Consider the following 6,899-nt stretch of genomic DNA (forward strand, 5'->3'; position numbering starts at 1 on the left):
TTTCAAGAAAATTCACTAGGAAAATACAAGGCCAAGAGTATGCAAGGCAACATTTAAATGCAACATGGGATTTCACCCCCCAGATAAAAAAAATTATGGTAACTAAGACAGCTTGATGTTGCCACGTGGAAAATAAACAATGAATGGAATGGAATGGAGTGGAGTGGAGTGGAGTGGAGTGGAGTGGAGTGGAGTGGAGTAGAGGGGAGTGGACTAGAGTGGAGTGGAGTGGAGGCGAGGGGAGTGGAAGGGAGGGGAGAGGAGTGGAGTGGAGTGGAGGAGAGTGGAGAGGAATGGAGGGGAGTAGAGTGGAGTGGAGTGGAGGGGAGTGGAGGGGAGTGGAGTGGAGTGGAGGGGAGGAGAGTGGAGAGGAAGGGAGGGGAGTGGAGTGGAGTGGAGGGGAGGAGAGTGGAGAGGAAGGGAGGGGAGAGGAGTGGAGTGGAGGGGAGGAGAGTGGAGAGGAAGGGAGGGGAGTAGAGTGGAGTGGAGTGGAGGGGAGTGGAGGGGAGTGGAGTGGAGGGGAGGAGAGAGGAGTGGAGGGGAGGGGAGTGGAGGGGAGTGGATTGGAGTGGAGAGGAGTGGAGTGGAGGGGAGTGGAGTGGAGTGGACGGGAGTGGAGAGGAGTGGAATGGAGTGGAGTGGAGGGGAGGGGAGTGGAGTGGAGGGGAGTGGATTGGAGTGGAGAGGAGTGGAGGGGAGTGGAGTGGAGGGGAGGAGAGTGGAGTGGAGGGGAGTAGAGGGGAGTGGACTAGAGTGGAGTGGAGTGGAGGCGAGGGGAGTGGAGGTGAGGGGAGTGGAGGGGAGGGGAGAGGAGTGGAGTGGAGGGGAGGGGAGTGGAGAGGAATGGAGGGGAGGAGAGTGGAGTGGAGGGGAGTAGAGGGGAGTAGACTAGAGTGGAGTGGAGTGGAGGCGAGGGGAGTGGAGGTGAGGGGAGTGGAGGGGAGTGGAGTGGAGTGGAGGGGAGGGGAGTGGAGTGGAGGGGAGTGGATTGAAGTGGAGAGGAGTGGAGGGGAGTGGAGTGGAGGGGAGGAGAGTGGAGTGGAGGGGAGTGGAGGGGAGTGGAGTCGAGGGGAGGAGAGTGGAGTGGAGGGGAGTGGAGTGGAGTGCAGGGGAATTGAGGGGAGGGGAGAGGAGGGGAGGGGAGTGGAGGGGAGTGGAGCAGAGTGGAGGGGAGAGGATGGGGAGTGGAGTGGAGTGGAGGGGAGGGGAGGGGAGTGGAGTGGAGGGGAGTGGAGTGGAGGGGAGTGGAGTGGAGGGGAGTGGAGGGGAGTGGAGGGGAGTGCAGTGGAGTGGAGGGGAGGGGAGTGGAGGGGAGGGAAGTGGAGGGGAGGGCATGGGAGGGGACTGGAGGGGAGGGGAGTGGAGAGGAGTGAAGTGGAGTGGAGTGGGGGTGAGGGGAGTGGAGTGGAGGGGAGGGGAGGGGGGAGTGGAGTGGAGGGGAAGGGAAGGGAGTAGAGTGGAGGGGAGTGGAGAGGAGTGGAGTGGAGTGAAGTGGAGTGGAGGCGAGGGGAATGGAGTGGAGGGGAGGGGAGTGGAGGGGAGTGGAGGGGAGTGGAGTGGAGTGGAGGGGCGTGGAGTGGAGGGGAGTGGAGAGGAATGGAGTACAGTAAAGTAGAGTAGAGAGGAGTGGAGTGGAGTGGAGTGGAGTGGAATGGAATGGAATAGAATCCAGAAACCATTTAGAAAGGTAGATAAGTAGATAGGTAGGTTGGTAGAAGAAGGAAGGATGGAAGGAAGGAAGGAAGGAAGGAAGGAAGGAAGGAAGGAAGGAAGGAAGGAAGGAAGGAAGGAAGGAAGGAAGGAATGGGGAGGGGAGGAGGGAGGAAAGGGACGGGAAGGGAGGGAGGGGAAAGGAGGGGAAGGGATAGGAGAGGGAGGAGGAAGGGATGGGGATGGGAGAAGGGAGGAAGGGAGGGGAGGGGAAGGGAGGGAGGGAAAAGGAGGGGGGAGGGAGAGGAGGAGGAAGGGATGGGGATGGGAAGAAGGGAGGGAGGAGGGAGGGAGGGAAGAAGGAAGGAATCATTACTAATCAAGGAAGATTGATGGCCTGTTAAGTGATGGATATCAACATTGTATAATAAATTAAATCATATATTATGCCAGAGTTCCTGATGTGTTAAAGCCTAAAGGTAAAAGAGGCATAATGTTTTAAAATTTGAGAAAATAAAGAACACATCTACAATTTGAGTTGGGATTGTTTAAACATGTACATAAAGTACAAGCCATAGAAAAAGATAAATTTGACTATTTAAAATGTAATAAATCTTCTCAACAGAAAGGCACCATAAATAAGCAAAAATATAAGCCCATTGCAATTGGTGATATTTGCAATATGTAAAACTGACAAAGGATTAGTATCCAGGACCACTATAAATCAATAACAAAAAAACCCCAGAAATACAGATAAAGAATCTTAACAGACAAGTTCAGAAGAGAACATCTAAATGGCCAGTACAACATAAGAGATGTCAACTTCACTAAGTAATAAGAGTAATGCAAATTAAGACAATAATGAGGTGCCACTTTACATACATTAATGGCAAAAAAATGCAAACCTGACAATAATAAGTGCTGGCTATATAGAAAAACAAGGACTTTCATACAGTAATGGGGGAAGTAGAACATTTCACCACCCATATTCATGAGAAATTAGGTAGAACTAGTAAAACTAAAAACTGAAGATATGTATACATTTTTTAAATGATTGTGGTAGAAAGGACATGTATACATTTTAGCTCAGTAAGTCCACTTAGTATCCATAAGTATCCTTCAATTCTTTCATATGTGCTAAGGAGACACAACCGAAAATGGACTGGCACTGTGTGGATCAACATGAGTGCATCGATTCAACTGGGAGTTTTGTTCAAATAGAAATCAGTGTGGGGAAAAAAAAATAGGTTTTCAAATTTTTAAAAAGAGACAGACTCAGACATGGCAATTACTGGATGTCTCTACCCTCTGGCCTCATCAAGGACACATTAGCGGGGAGTGAAATGAACTCGGAAGTGCTGGCAGATGCGTCTGGCACAAACTCGAACTTCTTCAATGCTGACTCTGCCTCAGGGACAGAGCACTGAGAGAGAGACTTAAAGGTCTCATGAAATTTCCATCCTATCACTAATGACACGTTAGGCGTCCATACTCTTTATCCTCCTGCCTTCCCTCAACATCCTGGCAATAGAGGTGCCATTATTCCCCCCTTCCCCTCCCTTATTCTACAGGTTAACAAACTGATGCTTAAAGAAGTCACAGAGCATGCCAAAGCCACACAGCCATCATGCAGCGAACAATCCAATTACCACTTATTGAGTGCCTACTGTGTGCCAGGCAATGTGGTAGGCACTGAGGCTCCAGCGGTGCAGAAGACAACACCCCTGCAAAGATTAGCTAAGAAGGGAAAGAGAAAGAAGACACTCCTGAGTACATGCCCTAAAAATAGCTCCTTTTATTGTAGGACATTCATGTAGCCATTATGAGGGCTGTGAAGAAAAGATGCTAAAGGAAGCGGATTGGAAGCAAAACCACAGATAGAGAAGGTGGTGACACGTGGCCACACCCCCACGGAGTCCCACTTCTGCGCAGATCCAGCTCCGGGCCCCTTCTGAAACTGGTGCCAAGCTCTACACGGAAGGGCTTTACATACATTTTTGCGGTGGTGGGGCTGCACATGTAACCAATAAGTAAGCAACATAGTTAGACTAACTGCTAAGAAGGAAATAAAACCGAGCAGTCGGTTGAAAGGCCACTGAGCGGGAGCAGTGTGGTCCGGAAAAGCCTCTATGAAGAGGTGGTCTGTTCCCTGGGACTGGAATGACGGGAAGCAGGAGGCAGACACATCAGGCCCTGAGGCAGAAGGGGAGCCACGTGGAGCTTTGGAGAAGCTCGGGACGGGACAAGGCCGAGCTTAGAGAAGCGCCAGATCACACGGGGCCAGTACGGATTTCACTTTCTAACTGGCAACAACACTAGATGGCTGTTCCCTGGTTCCGGGGCGTGCTCACCAGTATCTCACTGCTTCCGTCTGAAACTTTGCGGCTGGTTCTTTTCGCCTCCCTTCACAATTAGAAACCAGTTTATTCCCATCCCCCCCCCATACCTATATGTACATTTTTCTCACAATAGTAGACTCCTATCTGACTTTAAGGCAGAGCCCACAGAAACTATCATGGTCCCCTACACATAGTAATTGTTCAACAAATGTTAGTTAAGTGGGTTTTCAAAAGTGAGCATGGGCCTAACTGCTGGAAAGGTTTAGTGTTCATAATTGAAAGCTGGTGGAGGTCAAGAGAAAAAGGAGCCTCCGAGCCCAGGAGTGGGAGGGCGGGCACGGCAGGAAAGGGAGCCACCAGCAGCCCTTCCAGCCCCGATCTTTAAACTGTTTCTTTACCACTTGCACATGCCCCGAACCTTTGGGTGGAGAGACACAGACTTGAGAAGGTCTATGAGGCGCCCAGCCTCATGTAAGTGCACTATCAATTTTTCTAGATAGAGCAATTCAAATGAAAAGAAAATGATGTTTTTAAATGATGCTTTTCAGTGAGGAAGAGAAAAATAACAGTTGCCATATTTTTGCAGAACGCCACACTGACGTCTCCAGGGCTCTGGGAGCATCTCTATCAATTTCATGCCCTGAGTGAGCAGCAGCGAGACATTTGTTAATTGGAACTCTAATGACCAGCTTTTACCCTATCTAATGTATCCTGCTTCTGTCAGGAGTGGGGCTCATTTTCTCAAACAGGGAGGATAAATAAGACAGACGCAGGGCTTCAGAAAGCCGTGCCATTGCACCACAGGCAAGATAATAACCTCGTTTTCTTTTGTTTCAAGTCAAGCTGTCAAGTGACTAAAGCACAGTATCTGGATTATACTTTTCACCAGTCCCTGTGCTTGAATTCTCACACACACACACACACACACACGCCCCTTCTCACCTTTACCCCACATTTCTGGCATCACTATCTCTGTTTGGTAGGGACAGGGCACTTATTAGAAAAGGTGACATTTGATTTGAGTCATAAAGGATAACTAAGAATTTCAAAGATAAAAGAAAGGGAACCGTTGTGACTAACGTAATACAAGTCCATTTAACACTGTAACAGAATTCTGCGTTGTTTTTATATTTTGTTGTATATTTAGTATCAATGTATAGCAGCAGGTCCAGGTGGATAGAGATTAGAATGGGGGAGGGTGGTAGGGTACTTTACCCCCCCCCAGAAAAAGTATAAGTACAAAATAACAACAACAACTCTAGCAGCAGTAATAGTAGTAGCTACTCTACGTTGAGCTACTGTGTCAGACACAGTGATGAGCACTTTACACATACTATTTCATTTCTGCTCACAAAATCACCATGGGGATTATTGCCTCCTTTGGAAGATAATGAAGCTCAGGTTCATAGAAGCTAAGTCTCTTGCCTGAGGGTTCATAATTAATAAGGAGCAAGAAAAGGAATCACACGGATTTCCCCAGAGGACAGATAGTGCAGTGGTTAAGAAGAGGATGGGCTTTAGAGTCAAAGGAAAAGTCATTTCCTGGGACACAAGCCTCCCCTAGACTTTGTGTGAAGTTTCTTTACTAAACTAGAAGAGTGTTGGATCCTATCATCTCCATAACTCCTCCTAGCTCTGTGTTCCAAAGTCTTCACAGCCCAGCCCAGGGCTGGACCGCACCCCATGTCTTTTGTCCTTATTCTGCCTCTCCTGTACCAGCTCCCAGCCCTCCTCCTAATTCTCTAGACTGGAGAGAGCCCAAAAGCCAATCTGAGAAGAAAGCTTCTTGCTAGACTCTACTACTGATGGGGAAGCCTGGGGGAAAAAATGCGCCCACTAGATGGCTCCAGCATTAACAGCTGTGCTTTCTAAACCACAAAAAGGACTCTTGAAATAAAGAATTCATGGATTCCAGAACCAGCATCAGGTTGATTGGTGCCAATGGGGTTCTGCATAATTCAGTGCTATACTGTCAACTGTGAAATATCTTTGGGCAACAGCCTGTTTCTTTTGAACAACAGGAATCGTCAGAAGTGATCGGAGCAGGAGAAGCAGGAACAATGTCAGCAACACTAATATCAAAATGCAACTGAAGAGTTTGAATAAAACTCTCTCAAAAAGTATAAAAGTAGAGCAAAAGAAGTACTTCTAAATTAATACACTAATTCCTGAACTATGTATGTGCAATGAACTCAATAAGTATTACTTGTCATCAGAACTATTTTATTTCATCTACAGATGTAGAAGTGTGTGTGTTCAATTGGACCAAAAAAACACAAAAAACTTTTAAACATCTCATTCTCTTTGGAGAAAATGCAGGATCACCTAACATTCAAGATTACCTTATATTTGAGCCTATGTGGGTAAATAGCAAGACTTAACCTCAGTCTTACTCCATAGATTACAAAACAGTTCTTGAATGCCTTCCTTAAGCCTGCATCAAGCTAGTCTTTAGAGAGAAAGGTACAAAATGCTCCAAACTGACTTTCAACATTTGTTTAAGCGAAAGCATTTTCTGCCTTAACGCTGCCTTTCATGTAGGAACACAATATGCATACCTGGTTTTCTCTCTGCTTCAGTAAGCATGCAGTCTCCTTTGGCTCCAGCTTAATGGTGTGTGCTGTGTCTTTTCTTTGCACAGAGTCACACCCAGTGCTAAGCAGCATTACATGACCCGCTTAACGCTTTATTCTGACAGACATGGCTTGCACCATATAAAAAAATGAACTCATACATAATTATTGACCATCGTTTGACAGCCTGCTTCTGCCAGGGTTGTTGGTGAAGAGCCACTTCCTGGAAGTACTCAGGCAGAAGAGTGAATCGTTTCACTGTCTAAGTCATCGGAAACCTCTGTAACCCAAAGCACTTCCCCCAGTGGCCTATCACACTGCCTGAGATTCACACCAC

This window comes from Saccopteryx leptura, chromosome 6 (genome assembly GCF_036850995.1).
Source record: "Saccopteryx leptura isolate mSacLep1 chromosome 6, mSacLep1_pri_phased_curated, whole genome shotgun sequence".
Classification (NCBI taxonomy): domain Eukaryota; kingdom Metazoa; phylum Chordata; class Mammalia; order Chiroptera; family Emballonuridae; genus Saccopteryx; species Saccopteryx leptura.